General features: G+C 39.6%; 1 protein-coding gene across 8 annotated transcripts in view; it reads right to left on the bottom strand.

Annotated features, from left to right (window-relative positions):
• The window catches only part of ZMIZ1 (zinc finger MIZ-type containing 1), a 345,896-nt gene that overhangs the window by 281,608 nt on the left and 41,661 nt on the right, over positions 1-22,627 (bottom strand). For 7 of the 8 annotated variants that reach the window (XM_071564495.1, XM_071564494.1, XM_071564493.1 and 4 more), the window contains exon 2: positions 11,449-11,597. The exons of the other annotated variant lie outside the window; for it this stretch is intronic. The gene's annotated coding sequence lies outside the window, so the exon portion shown is untranslated. The remainder of the gene's footprint in view (positions 1-11,448; positions 11,598-22,627) is intronic. 8 annotated transcript variants of the gene reach the window in all.

The raw sequence follows: 22,627 nt of genomic DNA, 5'->3' as shown, positions 1-22,627 counted from the left end.
TCCCAACAGATTTCTACTTTTTTATTCTTTTTTTTTTTGGCCCACTGCCCTTCCTCACAGTGTCCACAATCCGTGGAGAGGAGATTGCTGATGGCGTTATCACAGGCAAACAGAATGAAGCTAATGGTAACAGGCACTCCTTGCTAGGTAATTATTATAGGAGAAGGAATGCAAATGAGCCCTAATCTGTCTCACACAATGGCAGAGGTCTCGGATTTGCATTAAACCTTTTGCAGCTCTCCCAGATCGGGGACTCTGCAGATAACAATGCATCCGCAGCCCAGGCTGCTCGGGCGGTTATTACATTGTGCCCCCAGCAGGTACGGTGTCCCTGAATGACTCTCCCCTCCCCCTTTTTATCTCCGGTCCCCTCCTCCTTCCCTCCTTCCCCCAGCTTTGCTGGAAAAAAAAGCTAATTGTGCATGCCGTTTGGCTTGATTCATGTTTACAAAGAGGAAGAAAGCAGCGCTGTTTGGTAATTATAAGAGGGAAATGGACATCAGGAAATCTCCATTCTATTCCCAGCTATGTCATTCACTTGCCAGGGAACTGCAGGAAAATAACTTTGCTTTTCTGTGTGTCCATGTGTTCAGCAAGAAATACAGGGTTGGCATTTGTCATGGCCCAACAGACTCTCATTTTACAGTGGCACCTGCTGAACACTTTCAGGGAGGAAATGCTAGACTTCACTTGAATCTAGGCTGAGCTCATGATAAGCTGCAGTCCTTCAGAAGAACCAATGCCTGGATCTCAATTCCCCTTCTGGTAACAGGTTTTAAAGAATGATATTCTTTTCCAACACTATGTCCTACTATAAAAACACCTAAAGTAACACTTGCCAGCTGGGGCTATGGTCAGTGCTCACAAAGGTGTCTGCACACCAGCAGATCACAACAGAAGAAGGTGCAGGAACTATGTTTGAAGTGCTCTGGTCACAAGTCACAAAGCATCACGACAAGATGCCATTTTCCCAAAGCTTATCTTCTCTAGATTCTTCCTTATGGCTTGTTTGGATTAGGAGCATGGGAGTCAAACATACTGAACCCTTGCCGCAGGAGTCCCTACTCTGAGGTCAAACCTCCTTCCCAGGACGCAATGTGGCGCAGACTTTTTCCAACACTAGTGCCTTCTTTCTTGCACACTCATCTTCTCCCAAAACATTTTTTGTCAAATAAGATAATATACAGTAATAATTTATTTTCAGAGAACTGATGTTTTGGAACCAAAGTATCTGCTATAAAAATGCAGACTAGAAAATGAAGACTACCAAAGTATAAATGGGCATAGAAACAAACTTTCAACACATTAAAAAAATAAACAAGCCCCATACATTTTGTGAGGAATGGTTTCAAAAATCAAGATGAACCACCAAATTTATCTGCACACCATCACTACTATTCCAGTAGCACTTGTTAAGTTTTTTATCTGAAACACCATATGCAAAACTTACTTCTTGGGAATCTGTTGTTAGTCAGATGTCACACTAACTCAGGTTAAAATAATTCCACAAATAATTAAAAGATACTTGCTACCAAATAATTGATATAAAGTATAAAGTAGCTACAGTTAATTAAGGTGCACTAAGTAGATGGGTACCAATGACATCTGAAAAATAATACAATGTCCAGATTCCTTATACAAGGGGGTGGAGGGGAGAATAATAATTATAACTGGATTTTACAAGTACCATGTACAACTCTTTTAATTTATTTTCAACCAAGAATTTGGGGGCTTGTTTAAGACTGTAACAAACAACTTATATTTGAGTCCTAATGACAGATGCACAGTCCTCTACACCAGGCTTAAAAATGGGATACTGAGGGAACCCCAAGAGCCAAAAAAATTGGAGCAGTCACCAAAAAATAGCAGTGTCACATGACTAAATATCATTCTAAATTACACCATTCAGAGACAATCATTCACTAGATTTTCTCCGGAGACAGTTACATGTTTTGTTCTTTCTTTTGTGAGGATTTTTTCCCCCTTTCTGAATCTACCACTGCCAATACTGGCAAGCAGTTCCTTTTGAAATCAGATGTGGGTATTTTTAGAGCTTCCATAGTTGTCCAGATGGGGTAAATATTGTAAATATAGTCTGCACTAAACTACAGCCAGAAATTAACAATTTACTTTTTTTTTTTTACAGTAACAATAGTGAAAAAACAGAGCTATAGAAAGTATTGCATTATTTTTCACACCATGTAGCAAGTTAATTTTTCAATAATCAAAGATTCACTCATTTCCATCCCATGGAGCAGCAACTGGGGCAGTGCTACTTCTTTATGCAGTTACTGAAATATGATATTTTTGTCTCTGGGATTGCCTCAGATGGCTGGTATCCTCAAGCAACATGCATTACACCTAAACAAATCAGTAGCTATTTTAAAAACGTGTTTATTTGTAAATAACAATTCTGTGTCTCTATTATGATATTAAGGTTCTCTGAAACAATCTCCCATTTGCACTGACATTTAAAGGTTCTGCCACTTGGAGGGACTGATGCAGTACCTTATGAATGAACAATCTTTACAGCAGAAAAGCAAAAGCTGTCTTGCACTGAATAGTTCCCATAAAACAAAGGAGATTTTCATTCATCTGATTCATAAAGCTGCAAACATTTTCCCATGCAATCTTTGTGCTAACTTTCCAACACTAAAAAGGATTTCATTCAGGGGCATTTTTAAATCACCAAGGCATGACAGGTACCAGAACCTATAATTTACCATTCTGACGTGCTCAGGTTCATACTTGCCACTGTTCTCTAGGCTGCTCCTCCTCAGTGACCAGTTACAACAACTGCCTACTGATGCCATTTTTGCATGTGCATAAAAACCTTCTTCCAAAGCCAGATGTAGTTGTGGAGAGCCTGAGAAGCTCACCCTCACTTGAAAGTCAAGAGATCATCACACTGCTGCTGGACCAGCAAAAGAATCAGCGCAGATAAAGTCAGGCAGGCAGGACAGCCCAAACCAATTTCACTGCCACCTGACTGTCAGGAGTGGATACAGGTACCTCACACTGTTGCCTGTAGATCTGAGGAAGGGGGGTGTTAGGGTGGTGGTGGTCATCTCAGAAGACAGGGAACACGGAGTACAGATGTCTTCATGGGGAACTACTGCTCACCCTGTGACCCTTGGCCCATCACCAAAGCCAAGCACTTCAGGACCACTCTCACATTAAGCATTAACTCAGCCAGTTCAGCTGTGTTGCCGAGTAGCCAGTCAAATATTTACAAGGTTTTTAGAAGGTGTGAGATTAACCTCATCCTTTCAGTGTAAAACTCAATGCCCAAGATTTCATACTCTGTTTTGCATATCCAGAAGTTACAATTCTGAAGCTTTGAAACCTGCAACACAAAGTCATTAGAAAGAATAATCCAAACAGGAAAACTAAGAGGGACTCAATGCATACTGCAGACAAAATATTGGCACCTCACACGGTGCTGGCAAGTAGAGCAGCATGCTGTGTTCCTAAGGGGGAGAGCAAATAAAATCCAGCTTCTAGAGCTGGTGATTGCAATCTCATCTGAACAGCAGCTTTCTCTTTGTCTAGTTCGTCTCTAGGTCATTTTATGGTAAAGGCAAAAATTGCCATTGCACTTCCAAGGATCTCAACAGCTTTCCAACCCCCGCACCTCCCCCCCCATTCTCACCAGCCTTTTGAGAGTTTCCCTCTACAGCAGCATTCTGCGTTTCAGGGATTCAACCTTTCAACTGAAGCATGCGAGATCACTTATACTCTTGAACCAGTGGAGCTGCCAGCCTCCCCTTTGTTGCACAGGGATTTACACTTGAATGGCGCTAGGATGCAGTCTTTTAAGGAAAGGCTGGTGGGGGGAAGACAATTTACTTGCCAGCATCCTGTTCTCTAATCACGTTCATCCACCAGCTCAGCTTCCCCAGTTAATGTAACTATCCGAACCTTATCAAATCACTAGTTTGTAAGGAGTTTGCTGTGAGGTGACTTTCATGAAAAAAAATGACTGATTTCAGTTTATTTCAACAAGGGTACGTATAGTCATAAAGGAAGTTCATTTCAAGCCCAAATGTGGGCATTTACATTAATTTAATTTAGTCCAATGTAAAAGACGTCATTCTCTAATCTATGACTCATTTATGTATTTCCTATTATAACCCTGCATTGCCATGCACTTCGTACCCCATCTGATGGCTTCTACAGTTTTTCCAGAGACACACTGGGAACACCACGACAGCACAGATGCATTGCAGAGGATTATTTTGAACAAGAGTAAGCAAGCCTGCTCCAATTTAACACAGTGACATGCTGGCTTTGGCCCCCACCTAATCATACACACAAGTAACACCACCCTGGCGCATTTGTGTTCCTAAGTTGCAAGTGGATAAATAACTACTGATTGCTTTCAGGCTATGTTAGCCTTTACCAGGCAGTATCCTACTGCTGTCTTTTCAAACCGAGGCACTCACAGTTTTTGTTTGTTTGCTTGCTTGGAAGCATAAAGCTTGCTATCGCCAAAGGAAAATAACAGCATCCAAAGTATGAGAGTTGGGAAATGCTAATCTGTCAGAGAGAAAAATCTGTAAGGAATATTTCTTCTGTTTTTAAAATTTTATACCTGCTTCCAATTTGATTCTATCTCCCTAATTCTTAATTAGTCTCACTCTGAAACACACAGAAAGCACTGCCTGCAGAGTGAAGCAAGGAAAAGGCCAGGACACGCCAGAGCTGGTAGCAAAGCACAGTCCCCATGAAAACCACATGTGCCAGAGACCAAATATTTTGCATTTTGCTTACTGCTAATAAAGCTGCTTCACTTCATTAAAAGCAGCTTATCGTTTTATCTAGTCACTCTGATTAATTAGCCCCTAGTTAAAATGAATAAGCACTTGATTCAAGGATTCTATTAATGTGACACTGGTGAACCACACTTGCATACTTCTTCCATCCTTTTCCTTTTACTCCCCATTCCAAGTGTCTTTATAGGCTGTTTGGACTGACACCCCCAGTTGTCACCTTTGAGGATACCACAAATACTTTTATAGAGAGGTAGTAAGGAAATGTCCCACAGTCCAAAACTCATCCAAGGCTCTGTTTCCCCGCTGGAATATACACATGGATATAATGTACTTTTCACTGTAATTATCATCACAAGCTTGGAAAGAAAAAAGCGCCAGGGAAACACATTGTGTTGCTTGGAACAGGGGAAAAACAACAGTACCACTGAAACATACAACTCATTTTTCTTTCCAGAATAAAGTAATTTTAAGTATCAAACACAAACAGCAGCCAGTTCCATCAAAAACCTGACTTTCTTAGAGAGCAAAGAACTTTCTCTCAAGCCAAATACCATGTGCTGTATATGCATAAAGACAGCTTCTGCTACAGTATATGCCTACAGATTTCACAGTTGCATATGACCGCCCAAATCTCAATTTCTAGTAGCAAAAAACGTATGTTACTATTATTTAGCCAAGCATCTGAAGACTGAAATATACCATAGCTGCTCATTTTGCTGGCAAACAGTGCTTTCCTTCATATATCTAATTTTCTTTTTGTGTCAATTGATTTTATGAATGCCACAAGTACCCAAAGGGGTTTAGGAACCTTAAAAGAAGCAAAACCAAACCGAAATTCCTTCTCTTTTTCTTCCTTTACCTCCTTGAAATGTTAAGCATCCACTCATTTGCAACAATGCCCACAGAGGACAGAGCAATCATTAGGCCTAAGACTGCAACAAATTCACATTTTGAGGGAGGAATGAAAGAGAAGGTGAGGGGAAGGGAAATAAAGTTCCTGGGTCATTCTAACATTTGGGTCTAATTTCCTTTTAATTACAGGTAGAATAATAAGGAAGTGACTGGAAATTTCGCATTTATGCTACAAGCAATTTAAGAGATCTCTTTCAAGAGAATACTTTGTTTAGGTTATGAACCACGGACTACGGGCACAAGACTGAAATCCACAATCCAGTCAGACAAGGCTGCAGGTGAGAAGGCACCAAAGGAAGATCTGGTTTGCATCACACCACAGGGCAGTAAGTGACCATGAGTCACTGATGCACTTCATCTGGCTTTTAAGGCCATCAGCACCGGATAAAAAATGTTTCAGGGTACATTTTACAAAGTATTTCCCAGTATAAATTTGCCTGGCCCGTTCAAATTAGCACAGAATTTTCTAGACAAAATGTTTTCATTACAAGGCTTCAAGGATCAAATATCTTCTGTCCTTCAGCTTGCAAGATATTAGTGCAGCTCTCTACTCTAATTCCTGGGCTAACTGAATAGGAGTCTTTCCATGGACTAAGCCCAAAAGGGATGAGACAGGATGAATGATCCCCGCCACCACCACCTGGACTGTAAGCAGCACCCAGTCCTCACAAAACCCCAGACAGCTCCACATCAAACCATGTGTATGCCTAACACAGTATAGGAGACAAGCAAAACTTAAAAACATTATTTTGAAGTATCAACTCATAATTTTAGGCACCTACTTTAAAATACTTGGTTTATGGATGAAAAATTCTGCTGGTTTGCATTTGTTCATTTTTTATGAATGACCAAATTGTTGAAATATATATGGAATTCACAGGCATCTCTGTGTAGCTGAAGGATGGGGCAGCGTGCACCCAGATGTGTCACTCCCTAGCAGAACAGGACGGTCATAACTTGCAAGGAAATAAGGCAGTAAACCAGGTCTTCTTTCATTATTAACTTCAACAAGGATGTTACAGCTGAATTAAGCCTTCGTTTTCTTTCTGAGTGACTAAGAGGTAATACAAACAAAAGCAAAATACCAAAACCCTCCAACTAGGCTGATACCTATGCATTACACTTTGTTCCTCCTGTTACGGATTAGCACCACAGGCTCTTTCAAAAACCCCTTCCTGCAGACTAGCAGTTTGTACTCCCAGACCTCTTTAGCAGTCACTGCAAGCCACTCAAAGCCAGAGAGTTCCTCCTAGAAGCCCTGTAGAGCTCCAGAGAGCAAGGAAGCCACCTCAGTGCTCAGGGTAATTACCTACACACCAGGGGTGATGGTGAGCAGGTATCTGGCCTCTCGAAGCATCCCCTTCTACGCCAGGAGTGCAGGAAAAGAGGAGTCAACCAATGACCCAACTGCAGTTCATCAGGGTGGTGGAACAGGGAAGGAGAGGCCTCAGCACAAGGAAACACACTACTCTATGCAGAACTTACTCCAAAATAAGTAAATCCAGTTCTGCATTTAGAAGTAGGTCTATACACCTCAAATACAGTGACTGTGAGGAGTAGTGAGAATTCTACTGCCTTATCATCAACTGAGGCAGGCAGACCATAACTTCTGAAACTAGAGGAAAGCAACACAAGCCAGAGTTAACTCTGCTAACGCTAATACTGAAGGGTCTTAACCAGGGACAACAAATGGTCATTCCCATAGCTATACTATGGAGCACAGACCATGGGACAGTACCTTCTAGCTCTCCATACAGATTCAGATATCCCAAGACAAGCCCTTGGAGTGTTCTCACCACATCTCCCCAAAACCCTGTTCACTTATATCCATGGACCTGTAATACCTGTCCTCAGAAAGAGGCTGACTCAGATAACTGAAAGGGTAGAAAATTGAAAATCATGGGGTTTACTAGCATTTTAACCTATCTTCCTGTGCCTGGATATGCTAAATTTTCACTCTGTCTCTTAATACTTATATCTTGTATATGAAAGAAGGGCTTTACAAGCAAGTTAATTTCAGCTCTGAAATCTTCGCTTCCTGTACACTTAAAGCCATGAAAGATGTTTAAAACCATCTTTTTGGAGGTAGAAAATAAACATTTAGCTTTCTGAAATCTACATAGTAAATAGATTCTAAACATAAAAATTACCTGAAAATAATAAAAATGAAAATTATTTTTCCTTCTCCAATAAAGTTTATGAGATTTAAGTCTGCTCCCCATCAGAATAAAAAATGTTCATGAATTATAATGTTCATGACCTGTAATGCTCATGAAATGAAAATCTGAAAAAAATCAAGGGTTTTGCTAAAAAAAAAAAAAGAGGGCTAGGCTCACTGTTAACATAAAGTTAATTAAGTACTTAAAGACCTAAAGATTTAAAGCTGCAGACTGTTAAGGCTTTGCAAACTGAGAACTCTGGAAGAACCTGTCATCTTCTCATAAGGTGCAATATAGCTTTGACAGACACTTCATTTTACTGAATACAGTTACTGAATGAGAAATCCTAACCCCAAACATGTCAGAGGATTTCAGGGAGAAAAAAAAAATCCAAGACTTGAAACAAACATCTTGTTGAATGCTCTACAAATGCTCAAGAGCTATGAACTTGATTTTTATATGAAATGAGAAACAGAAACAATTAGGGCAAGCTTCCCACTGAGAGGTAAGTTACTACAGGGATGCTGTTTAACGTACACAGTGTCACTCACCCAAAATGTTAGCTAGCAGCAGTGCCACCTTTCCTTTGGAGATGGTTCAGGTCGATACAAATAAGAGGAAAATGGGGAAATAATGAGGAAAGTAAAAGTTCTTTCAAAAGTCAGTGCAAAGGAGTCATTCTAGATCCACCAATACAAAATATCTGAAAAAATCTCAACAGAGGTATGGTTTCTTTTTAAAGAAACAAAAAAAATTGAAAATTATCTTTGCCCAAATTTAGCTAGACGAACTGGGGGAGAAAAGCACAAGCATTAAAGGCAAAAAACAAAACACAGCCAACTGTGGTCCACTGGCCAGCCTTGATCTTTTGTTGCCTTGTACCTATCCTGCCTCTCCCCCTCCCCCCTTCTGACCTCCCTTCAACACTTCCAAACTGGGAAAGGGTATACCCTTCCCCTCCCTCCACCTCTCCTGAACCTGCTCTAGTCCAACACATGGCCAAGAATTTCCTCTTGCTTTGGTACTCAAATTTCACTGTCAAATCCAGTCTCTCCTCCCAAAGCTTTTCACCCTGAGGACTACAGTCTGAATGATTGCATTTGATAATACAGACTCTGCTGGTTAAATACCGTACTTTTGCAGACAGCTAAAGCCTGTTTTACAAAGGTACCATAAAGGGGTTTAGTACCATACGCTTCCTGAACATGCAAGTCAGTGCAGCAGCTGGAAAGGCATCCTGTCCAACACGAGACATTTTCCCTCTCCTCACTAGGACAAAAAGGAGGACACAGAGACAAGGCGCTTGTACTGGAGCCATTCCCAAGCCATGGCTTAGAGAGAGACAATTTATCTCACATGTTGTAACTCAGGAAGCATATGCAGGAAAAGGAGGAGGGGAGTAGCAGGCAGGGATTTCTCTCTAAATTTCCAGTGCCATGCAAGAGGGACAGATATATCAAGCCAGAGAGAAATAGTAGTGGGCTGTGCAGAGTCTCAGCTGACCCTATGAATTGAGCAATGGTCCTTGTCTCCACTGCACACCACCACCTAAGACAAGTGCTGGGAGGGAGACAATAACAAGAAGTGATGCCCACAATCCTGCAGAACAGCTTTCAAAGCCTGTGCTTCCCTCAGGCCCCAACCCAGGGAGTTTGAAAGCATTCAGAAACAGTACAAAAACTCGGCTGGAGCTACGACTCTTAATAGCAGCTTTCCTCCACACCGGGGGTTCAGGCAAGCCTCCCACATCTCAGTGTGCCCCAAAATTTCATGTTTCAAAGGAATTTTACACAGTCTTCTCTTGTTTGGGAGAAAACAGGTTCAGAGGCTACAAGGCAGCTTCTCTGGGCCCCTCTCAGCATGCCACAGCATCAGTGGCAGAGGCAATGCCTGCCTGCGGCAGCACAGGCAGCTGCATTCTTTAGTCTGGCACCAGTGAGAAAAGCTATCATCCATTTTTACGTTAGATTCAGGGAACCAGCTGGGGACCTGCGATTGCCATTTTTGAAGTGCAGCATGAGGAGTGTAACCAGCCTTTCCATAGTAACAAAGATTAGTGGCCTTGAGTCTGACACTCCTCCTGCATTAAAAGATAGGAGACAAAGAGAGAGACAGGTAATTACATAGAAGGAGCCCTGGGGAAATTGCAAACTCCTTGAGAACCCTTTAGCTGGTCTGTATGTTGTCTCTGCTTTGGCTGAAAGGCTCCAAGAAACATTTGCCCATTAGATCATTAGCTTTATTGCAGAAGGTAGTCAGACAGCTGGTAGTGGCTGTTCAATAAAGACTTAGCTTGCCTCTGCACCATCAAGAATGAGGTGGAGAATGAGAAAGGGAACATCTTAAGGCACATTACCTGTCTAGAGCTTATCCTTGATAAGTTAGTGTACTTAGTCAGTCTGAGGGGTCTGACAAATGAACCCTGACAAATCTCGCTGGGGCAATGTAAGACATTATTGCATTGCACTTTCTTTCCAAACCCTTCATAAATGTTAGCACCACTGAGCAATCTGACAGAAAAATTTATATCACGCACTGGCCTCTCCAATTCAGAACATAGCAAGTTAGCATAAACCCCTTCTCAGCACTGGTTGAAGTTAAGACATCAATGGTGAACCAGAATGGCTGATGTCTAGATAGAAGATATTGCCTCCAACACAAGGAACATTAACATCTGTCACAAAGATGGAACAGGAAATGGTATCTTAAAGCATCGTGGATCCTAAGCAAATACAAATCTAAACACTGAGGTTTTGATACTAAAATACATATGAAATTTGTCTAGCAACAGACTTGAGTCTACTCATGCGGCTCAGGATGCTCTATGAATCAGCAATAATTTTTTGTACTTTACATATCCCTGACACATACAATGAATGGCTTGAAGTGGAAGGATGCACATGGATTACAAGTGGTTCACATCACCAGCTAACTATAAAATTAAATTCCTCTTACCCACCACATTTTACACTTTTGCCCAAAACTAAAAAAGTCTGGAGAGGTGAAGAATTGCTCTGTGTTTCCAACTCTTCACAAAAGCACACCATTCAGAGCTAGATTTAGGGGCACATGTAGTTCTTATCTTGTCTGTCAGTAGTATAGTCAGCCATGAAACCATGACAGAGCCCAGAAAAAACTTCAGGTTTAAAAAAACTAACCAAAACAACCTAACAACCAAAACAATATATATTTATCTGACTACATGTACATGTATAATAATAATAAAAGAAACACTTTGAGACACGATTCTTCAACTTGTCTTCTCCAGATCTAACTCATTGTCTTTCTATCTAAGCTGATATTTAGGCAAAGATTTAGTTAATCAGTCTGCAATACCACAGTTACACTTTCTTTTCCTCTGCAAGCATTTAAAAATGTATCTCATCCTCTAGTTTTTCTCAAGGGCCTGTATCCTATACTTAAAAGCAGACTGGAAAGTCCACAAAACTTCTGTTTGTATTGCAGTGTTAGAAGAGGAATCCACATGAACCAGAAGCTTGACTAAATTCCACGTAGACAAGCTTCTTCTGCCATCACCTTCCCTTCCAGAAGAAGCAGAACAGGCAAGACACCTCGAAAAGCAGATAAGAATTACGTCTTACCTTTCAGAAGAAGCTGCTGCCAATTACCACATTCCTGGAGCTTCTAATTCAGGTGAGAAGAAAGGAGGGAAGGGGGAGAGAACCAAAACAAAACAAAAAGCAAAATAAAAAAAAGGGAGCTGTTTTCTTCCTCAGCACAACACTATTTCCTAAGGGGTGGGGAGAAAAAAAGAAAGAAAACGGAAATAAGTATTAGCTTTTATGCTTTTCAAAGAGGCTACAGATTACAACTCTTGTTTGGCAGAGTTACTATGCCTCTCCTTCTGCAGTTCCAAAATCCCAGATTAGGGTGTCCTGTATTTTCTCCATCATCATCTTATTGAAATATGGAATATGAAGGTCAAGTCATCTACCACTAAGAAAAACAAACTTAGACTCCCGTCAGAATGGGATGAAGTCCTATACTAGAATGGGTTAAAGTCCCATTCAAAAATATTCTTGAGCATTTATTCTATTAAGTAAATATGCTTCAGTTGAGCTCACACCCACTTCTGCAAAAATTCAAATGAGCCATATTTACTATGAAAATAGTTGGCAAAAGGCAAATTCCAGCAGGCATACTGAACATACAGGTATAAACTGACATTCAAGTGCTTATGTACGCTTCCCTGAAAGGATCACACCCACAATTATGAGGTATTTGCAACAAATCATAAGTTCTATTTCTTTATACGATAACCATTCTTCTTCTTAAGACAATCTATTTCCTTATTTTCTTAAGATAAGCTATCCAGCTACATTGAAGCTTTCAGTAACATTTTCTATCAGTAATATTTGCTATCAGAATGAAGCAAAAGGGAAGCAAAAAACCTTTTTGTGACTGAAGATACCGTTTAGAAATCCAGCTTCTCTCCCATAAAACCATAATTCCTCACTCTCTGCCCTGCTCCTAACATGACTTTAAAGAGACTTACAGACACCCAGATTTAATGGGCCCCTCCCTACCTCCTGTACCTGCGCCTGATGAAAGGCAGGAAAATCAAGTGGAAAATTATTTTAAAGGGTGCATGCAAGACATCAACATATTTGAGGAAATGGCAATCAAGGTTTTCCGTGGGGAATGAGCAAAGGGAAACACATCCAGTCTGTTCTCCATCACATTGTGTTGGCTTATATTCATACAGAAAACTCTACCCTTTTCTGTCCCGTGGAAAATCTGAACACAAGTTCTCAAAATAAGGAAAAGGTCTATGCTTCCTTACGTTTCTCCACACACTTCTACATTCCTCAGAAACATAATTAACCCATCTGTGAACAGCATATGGATTCTAGACTCCAAGAAGAGATTTTAAATAAGGGGCCCCAACAGAGAGGAAACAACATAAAAAGCAGCACTCCCATCACAGCATCTCCCTCAAACCCACTACGTCTGCCCAATTTTAAATGGCCACAGTTCCTGCATTTCTCTAGGGGACAAAAGCTCTCTTTTTCTCTCCTCCTGTCAGCAAGACTTAAAGCTGCAAGAGTAATTCTGTCCAGATTCCCCTCTAGATAGGCAATGATTTAAAGAATTCATGAAGTAACAGTGGCAGTGTAAATAAACAATGAAAAACTAAATAAAGATCACAGAAGACAACACACAGAAAATGTGCACTAAGGAGAGAAAGAACAAGATCAGTGATTCAAAACCTCTTTTGCCTTGTTACATGCACCCCTAAATAGGCCAAGCAATAATCTGGCAATGCAAAGGAATGGATCTTGACACAAAAATGTAAGCACTCAAAAACCTGCCTCCTCAATCTCCTCCTGATAGGCAGACCTTCCCACAGTGTTTAATTCCACTTTCTCAATGTCTTACACCCCTCAGTTGCATTTCTGCTTTCTGTTGGCTTTCAGCCCTCTTGTACTAACTGATCCAAAGCAACCTAAGTCAAAACCTGGAGAACTCAAATCACTATACTTTTTTTTTAAAAGGGAAATAGTGCTATAACCCTCATTGTGGGGAAGGAGAAGAAATGACCCTTAGCGAATTGGTCCTGACATGTGTACATCCTGAGGCTATGTGCAAATCAATACTTACTGAGCAGCTCAGCACAGATCAGGTCTCAAAATGCAAGGTAAAAAAAATGGTATTGCCCCTTCAACCATACACTAGTGTTGTATCCCTAAATAAAATGCATCATTTGCTTTTATTTTTCATTATCTAATCAAGAGGATGCTGTTGACTGCATTTTTTTCTACATGCTAAAAGAAACCCCTCACAGATGTCAGGTGGAGTCTGTTAACAATTGAAATACTGGTTACATTTCAAGTGCTTAAAAATTTTATGCCTCCAACCTCTTACTAATAGGAGAAATAATTTAAAGTAGACATACAAGATTTGAAGGAAGCATATTTTTAAATCAGACATAAAAACAAGAGGTGGCAAAAAAGAAGGTTGAGTGCAAAACTCAAGTCTTTAACATCATTCCCAGGGAGACAGAAATCTGCCTTAAGTACCACTTAGGGACGTAGGTTTGACTCAACATCACTTGCCCCAAAAAAAGGTGAGATTGTTCTGTTCTCAAACCCTCAGGGAGGAAAAAAAAGAAAATCAAGTTAAATAACGCATTACCCAAAAGCCAAATTCTAAGCAGAGAAACCCAATGAAATAATTTACAATACCAAAAGACTTGACTAAATTTCTGGTAGGGCCAGAGATAATTCATATGAAAAAATGTCAAAATGTTTTGGGTATACAGCCACTACAGTAAGGAAACAAACAGAAAACTGGGAAACACTGTATCAAAACCCAACAAATTGTTGACATTAACATTAGATAAATGAAAAGGCTTATGTTGAGACAAACACCCTCAGATGGTGTGTGAGTCAACTTCTGCAATGAATTTAGCAGAGCTGGTTTCCTATATCAAGCTTAATAAAAATAATCCTCGATTCTTCCAGCTATGTCTGGGCTTTCATTAAATCTCACATGCTGTGTGCAATTCTGCATATCAGCTAAACTGATGATTGAATCCTGTACCAGGGATTCCAGAATGTGATCTTGACTAAGAGCTAACCTTTCTTTCTGAGTGATGATGCCGCATTTGTTCCACCTGTTGCACAGTAAAAATACAGTGGTTTTTTTTCTTTCTATGCATTACCCACATCCAGTGCACTTCCTACAGCTCAGTGTAAAGATCCTGCATGACATTTGCCAGGATCTAGGTCTTAACTGATCCAGAGGCTAATTACATTGAGAAAATAATTTTTTTGGAAAGTAATGCTCCTCAGTTCCAGCTTGCACAGCACAACTGGTGAAGAGCTCCCTCCCCTATCTCTTCTGATGCCTGCAAGGTGCCCCCATCAGCTCTCTGGGGAACAACTGTGACAATGGGAGCCCCCATTACACACAACCAACCCGGAAGATTTTCTATCTCCATGATGCCTATTAATTCCATTACACCAAGGAATTAGATCAGAGCACTGCTGTATGTAACAGAACCCTCTCCGAACTGTGTCCACAACATAAGGCAACACAGGGTTTAAGAGAAGGTGGGAATCATCATCGCCACCTCACAAAATTTACAGAGAAAAATCAAAAAGTCTTTGCAAGGTTCTTCAATCTACATATAACAATAGCTACATACATATACATATAGCTGCTTTTCTTCAGGGAAATTATATGTACACTCAGTGTACACTAAAAAAAACAGGTCAAGTTTACACAATAGTAAAAAATTATTTTCCTTTTTTCCCCTGTTTATTTTTCAACTTTGATCTAGGAGAGACAATAAAACAACTATTTCATTAATATCTATTGAGGGAAGTAGCAATCTACATTTCTCATTGTAAAAAAACAAACAAGCAAGCTAAGAAAAAAAGAGAGTACTGAAATACTTTAAAATCATGATGAATCTGGGAAAAAAAAAGCAAAAATTACAAAGAATACCTTTCTTCATATACATTCTTATACAACCAGTAGTTAAAATGTTTCTCAGAACAGTACCAGAAGTATCTCTCTCACTTAGAAAATACATTTGTCTTTAGTCTCTGCCACTAATGGCAATGGTACCTCCCAAGCTACTCTGGGCACTCTTCCTTAACTATCAAGGCAGGACTCAAGCTTGGCTTTTGAAGCCAAGAACCTCATCTGCCCCTGCATCAGATTCTTTTCTAATCTCTTTTCCAATATCTACAGAATCGGTATGAAATAGAACTTGCATGTTTCATTTCATGTAACATTCCACATAAACACAATACGGTGTTTACCTATAGCAACATAAAGAGAATAAGCTAGAAATTAGCAAATTCTCATTTAATTCAGTATGAAATAAAAGCACATTCCTATTATCCATGCATATGTGTGTGCACATGTGCACCGATCTGTCTTATACTCAGAACAAGGTAAGCCTTCCACTATAAGCACCTGTACTGGAGATATTTGTGAAGAAACAAGAAAAAATAACCAATATATTGTTGCAGAAGCACAGACAAAGCATAAAAATGTGGTAAGAGCCAATGAAAACACAGATCTCCTAAATTCTACTCTGATTTGCCCAGGTCTTAGTGAACTCATGGGATCCACTATCAACAGATGTCTAAATAAGAGACCAAGCTTTACTTACATGAAATGTATTTCCTAAACAAGCAGCAGAATATTTATTAATTTTAATCACCTTTAATTCAAGTGCCAAATGTATTATATTTCTATATCCTTATGCTGAGGTGTTTGCACAATTATTTTCTACTATTTTAATGTTATTCCTATCGGTGCTTCCTCACCTACTTTCCTTGGATCCTAAAGAAAACTCTTCCTAAAACATTGTCTGTGTGGAAAAACTAAGTTTACAGAAGCACCATTCACATGGATACATTTAGTTACCATGCTTACTATCGCATACCACCCTCTGAATGACATTTACCTACCAGTCTAATTGCAAGGATCCCACCAACAATGAAAAGATTATTTCATTTTCTCAAGGAAAGCCTTGAGGACCAAACTCTATTCATTACTTGAAAAATTTGGTCCCTTCCAAAGAAACAGGGGGGAATAATTTTTCCAAATATTTACTTGTTCCTTTTAATTTACATCTAAAATGAAGCAATTCTTTCTCTAAAAGAAAGCCTTGCTCCTCAACCTCTCCCAAATGACTCAGGGTACAGGATGCTGACAACTTAGCTAAAAAAAAAAAACAGTGGTGGAGTGGGACTTGAGACCTAGGACATAAAGGACAGGAAAGTCAGGTGCATGGCCATGTCTGGGAAGCAGCACCTTCTGGGGTTCCCTGATGGCATGGCAGTGTGTGTTCCTTGGTGCCACTGTTAGTGGGCTACGTGCTGACTTGACAATAGCCCAAAGCATGCAAGAGGAAACATTTGTTACTCAACAACTACCTCTATCTCACAAGCCTGATTTCATATTTTTCTACCTTATTCTTAATTAAAAAGAGGATACACTTTATGTCAGAAATCTGTATTTTTTGAAGCTTGAATCATTTAGCCTATTAAACCCAAGCTGTAATATGGGTGTTATTTCTTATAAACATACAGTAAAGGCATTAAATTATTGATAGTCATTAAACAGGAAAAAAATTTAAACAGCTCTCAGCTTTTATCAATCATTAATGTAGCTTCCACTTGCACATCTCACTAGGTTGCTATCATATAGCACAGAGCAAAGAGTACAAATCCTGAAGGCATGAATTAATTTTCTCTTGACGCAGAATAAAAATATTCTTGGCAGCAGGAGAGAGGCTAAAACATGAAGCAAAATGGTTGAAAGGAGGCTCCTGTCTTTTGCAGTAAACAGGCAGCAATTTGAAGGAGCTGCAATTTTAGACACCAAAGCCCATCCACTTCTCATCTTCTGTAAGGGACAGCAACAACATCATCCATCACCTCCAACACCCAGCAGCAGTTACAGCCAGCCCAACACTGTTTACAAATTTAATCCCTATTTGAAATATATGTTAATTCAATGGCATATGGGGAAAACAAGAAACGTTGAGGTGAATAGTAAAGCATCCAGCAACTTGAGCAAGATGAAGATTTCACCCCAAGATGCTCACCAGTCAGTGAGCCCCTGAAACCAATAATGTGCCAAAATCCCCAAGTGTCAAACTGGCAGCCTTAGATCAGAAAAATGAGAGAGACCGGGATCGTCTCTTGAAACTATTATGAACCTTTATTAGGGCAAGTTATGACTAAACCCAATGTTTTTATGAGATCTGAATGACTTATGTCAACATGAGGAATCTGGAGATAGATGCCCATTGGTGGCACCTTGCCTGGCTGCACTATGCCAGCTAACAGGGAAGGGAAGTAACATCCCATTTTTTGTCCATTTTATGCACAGACTGAAGGCCTGTGTCTTAGAAAGCTGCTCTCCCAGCTTTCAACTCCAGCAATTTTATTGAAACTCATGAGTTTAAAAGGCAACAAAGAGAGAACACAATCCACAGTGACAAGCCAGGTATGACTACAGTATGCAAGGACCTACCTGACCTACCTCTACAACAGCAGCAACTGTACGCAAGCCATAGCCAAAAAAACATCAATGTAAAACACACAGAAACAGCAGCTCTGGCTAGGTATTCAGACAATGAAACTTTAGCCCCTCAGCAACCCTACTACTAGAACCCAAATTAATTTGTTTTAAACTACCTTGTGTCTGTTTAAATAAGCTGTAATAATAGCTCTGGAGCATAGTGCAGTCACATCCAAAACCTAAACATGATGCCAAGGACTGCTCAAAAGACACATGCCCACACCCAGAGCCCACTTAGAAAGTATTAACAGGAAAAACTTGTCATAACCAAAGCGTTTCACTCCCCAAAATCACTTCAATTCCTTCAAAAAAACATTTCTGTTCACTCAGAAAAAAAGAAAAGGATGTTAAAGATTAGGAAAAAAATACAGAAAGAACCATTGTCTGCTCCCAAAATTTCAGTCCTATGGAGGTTAGTATTTTTTCCTGAAAATGATTCAAGAATGCACTGAGTCGAGCAACTAGATAATGCCAAATGTTGATATAAAAGTCGCCAGGAAAAGCTGCTGTCACTGGAAAACATTTTCCAGCGTGATTGTTTACAGGCAACTATGTTATAACATACAAAAATATTTATTTCCAACAACCATTAGTGCAAATCTACATCATATTTTAAAAAAAAGACAATTTCAGACACACATCTCATTACACTGACTCCCAAAGAAGGTATCACAGGAGTTAAAGTAATAATACAAACACTATTACAGCACTGTATTGATTTCATGGTATGTCAACAAACTAAGTAATTCACAATCAATTTCTGTAGTATTAATCCTTACCTATATAAAGAACTCTAAGAGTAATGGCCCATATTACTAATGTAACACACAACTGCACCGGCTTTCACACTAGTCCAGGAACTAACAGCAAGCTCAGAAAGAAGCAGCTTGCCTGTCCATCAGACTGTAAGCAGTGCACCACCATGCTGCCTGCCAAGATGAGGAGGAGGGAAATCAGGGCATCAACATGAGGTGCTTGGGCCAGCTCCACAGCTGCCTGCACAAAGCCACTGCTGCAGCTAAATGAACCACAGGCTGAGCAGCCAGCTTTGCCAGGGCTGGCATCCCCTCCCCCTTCGGTCAAGGGTCTGCTTTAGGTGGAAGTATGCATAAAAGTATTCATTACTTGTAACACATCCTTCTTGACAAACCTTTTTATTTTCCCCCAAAGTACTTAACCTTTTGTTTGTTTTCAGACCACTCAAGTTCCCATCTTTTCCCCACACCCAACCAAGAATGTTCATTTCAAGCAGCTACAATTGCTCTTAAATTTTGCCTGGCCTGGAAAGCACATTAGCCTTCCAATAAAGCATCTGGAATTTTTATTTTGACACTACAATCAGAGTCTCTAGCTCAAACATGCAGTGGGAGTATACAAATCCCTACCATTTCCCCTTCCTAACCAATGCAAGTCTTATATACAACAACATAAGCAAAGGCTACAAAATAAACTCAGATCCCCAAATACAAGTCTCATGCAGCTAAGTCTAATGAAAAGCAACTCTGAACTAATAGTTAAAGCCTGTCAAATTTTCCTTAGTGTTTGTAATGCACATGTTATCAGAGAAGAGACCTACATCTTCTAGTACAGAATGGCAAGTTTAACTGAACCATTAGATCCACACTTAAGGCTTAACTATTTGACTTCCATTCGTTTCAGAGACAGGACCTTCCTGCATTAGATATTTGGGTCTTATACAGCAGTATATGTGCATACACATCTCTTTATTTTTATAAACTGATTCCATGATAAAAGTCATTTAAAATAACAAAGCCAAATAACTGTCAAACTACCACTAATATGACCCTTCAAACAGGTTTCCATTTCATAAATCACTTCGGTAATCTAGTTTCACACCACCCCAGGGAAAGTTACATGCATAACAGAGAAAATTCACTATCAATACGCAAAGATTATTTGGCAACAACATCACTACTAGTAAAGACCTGTGCAGTGGCACCATGATTTCAGTGCATTGCATACACAAGGCAGAAGAGCTGTTTAAACCCAATGGATTAGCTCTGGGTTTGCAAAATCATCGGAACACAACCGGTTCTGCTTCGGGTATTTGGTCATCTACTCCTTCCTGAACCAACACATTTCAGGCATAAGGAATACAAAAGAGCATTAGCAATGGGTACCAACTTGTTGCCTTTGCTAGGAAAGCAATTTCAATCATTTTCAGAAGATTTGTTATTGATCCCAAGGGTTCAGAATGTTCAGAGACCTCAAAAACAGAAGACATTCCTCTATCAGTCAAAACTCGTTCATGTCTCTTGTTCTGAGACAGTGTTAGGAACATCATTATTGTTTTGTACACTATACACACATGCTTTCAGGTATTTATTATATAAATGCTTCTTATGATTTTGTAATAATATCAGAAATAGTTAAAATGTAGGTTATTTTCTTTGCATCTTAATAAAATCAATTCCCTTGTTCTGTTCACCAGCTCCAATGTTTCTTTCCTTTGCAATAGCTTCTGCTATCACTGGTCAGTGGTTGAGATTGAATATTAGTCTCCCAGAGGAGGAAAAAAAACCAACCAAAAAAAAAAAAAGAATCAGTGAACCATAACCCAGGTGTGCATATATAGTTGGCTGTATTTTCCACCTCTAGCACATTTCCTAGCCCTGAAGCTCAGATGGTCCCAAACAGCTCTTAATCAACACTTTTACTCTGGAAATTCATCCAAGAGCTAATTTCTCATTACAAGAAATTCAGTCTCAGAAATTTAATCAGTAACAAAAACAGAGGGCAAACCAACTGCCTTCAAAGAACCCTTCACAAGACTCATCTCGTGAATGAAACTCTTATTACTGACAATTCTGATATTTCTAAAACAAAAGTATAGCTGCAGTATAGCATGATAGAATATGATAAAATTCATAACTTGGAGAAAAAAATATATATACACACACTCTTTGTGCTCTAAGATCAGAGGCTTTTCCACAGCTCCTATCTCCCACGTAAATTATTTCTACCTCAATCAAATAATTTGAAATACTTTCAAATAGAACAGGAATAAGGTGAGTGAGAAGTATTTAGTAACTGGTTACCTGAAGTCATCATAAGTTTCATAACAGTTGCAGCTATAGTTAATGCGAAATGCAAAACTAGAAATCCAGTGAGATGGCTTCAGCTGAGCCACTTCTGTGAACAAATAAAAATGGGGTAGTCAAGACAGCAAATTCAGGATCAAGAAGAGAAATAGGTAACTAACAATCAGATCCCAAAATGCATAAGACTAACCGTGTTTCAGCCAGAGGCTCCAAATCTGCAAATTGCATCATGGCAGGAATGACATGACTTCCCTGGGCTTTGTACTAGGCAGTTAGCAAAAGCAAGGCTTACATGGCTGATCCTGCATGTCCCATTTGGTCCATTCTTACTTTCACATGTTGGCAGGAATGTCTTACAAATATCAGCTGCAGTTTATATTCTAAGAATTCCAATTAACACAGACCAGAACCACTGCATTTCCCTGAAACTTGCATACAAAATCCCTGGCTATTTTCTATGGTACCACCTGCACCCTGCTACCCCAGCCAGCATCCCCACACAACACAAAATTTAAAAGCTGCATTAGCTACAGGTGCTCTGTTTATGCTGTGTGTCAGGAGCCGAGTCAGTGGCAGAGCTTTTAGATTGAAAGATGTGGGGAAATTTTTCAACACTTCTGGCCTTTATTATTATTCTATTAGTTGTAACTACAAACTATTACCCTAAAAGTCATGCACAAATATCACTTGTCAATGTTAAGAAGAAGCAAAAAGGTGCAATTTTTACCAGTCTGACTGTGAGAGAATTCCCATCACGCTGTGGCATGTATGCAAAGCTTCGCAGCAGCTTGTTCCGTGACAACGGATTTGCAAAGCAAGAGCTGAGGGGATTATTTGATTCAGCATCTAGTCAAGTGGCCAATTCCTTCAGCAATCAATACTAATCAACAAGCTAAAGCCTTGTAAGGAAAATCAGATAGAATTTGAATCCTTCCTGCTGCAGCAAGTTGGGCTCTGAGGCCTTATGGTCCAACACAGACACCTCAGATGCTGCAATTCTAGAACGTTAATTTTACCTGGGATTTAAAATACACCCCATGCTTCTTTCTAAGTGCCAAAACACAAAGCTCATCCTTCCAATGCAATTCTGATAAGAAAAATACACACATACAATTTGGGTCTAATATCTGTTTATTACTTTGCACTTCAGCTGTGCAGAAAAGACCTTAAAATGAACACAGGGGACAAGGAATAAGAGAAATCCATTACAGAGAAAAACATCCTCACACACACATTAGCACCTATAACAATGTCTGAACCAATAACATCAGGAATTTTACCTTTTCCTATTACTCTTATCTTTCAGGAGGAATTTTTAAGAGATATGAATTACGTAGCTACGACATGTATACATGGGGAAAGTGGAGTGTCAAAACTTTAATAAGAACTCAGGGTAAAAGCCAGTACCTTTGGAGTCCTTAGGAAATCAAAACAAATTAAACAAAAACAAACAAAAAAGCCCCACCCAAACAAAAAACCCACACAAGGGAGATTTATGTTAGGTTTTCAAATGCCCCTTTTGTTCAGTTAAAGCCCGTGTTTCATGCACTTCTATTTCCTTTGATATTGTATTAGAATAGAAACCTTTGGATCATCAAGTAAACCAGAGGGCCCTTTGGTATCTTTTAAGGCCCAGCATTCGAGCTGT

This window comes from Pithys albifrons, chromosome 9, assembly GCF_047495875.1.
Source record: "Pithys albifrons albifrons isolate INPA30051 chromosome 9, PitAlb_v1, whole genome shotgun sequence".
Lineage (NCBI taxonomy): Eukaryota > Metazoa > Chordata > Aves > Passeriformes > Thamnophilidae > Pithys > Pithys albifrons.
This window is presented reverse-complemented; position numbering and strand designations above follow the sequence as displayed.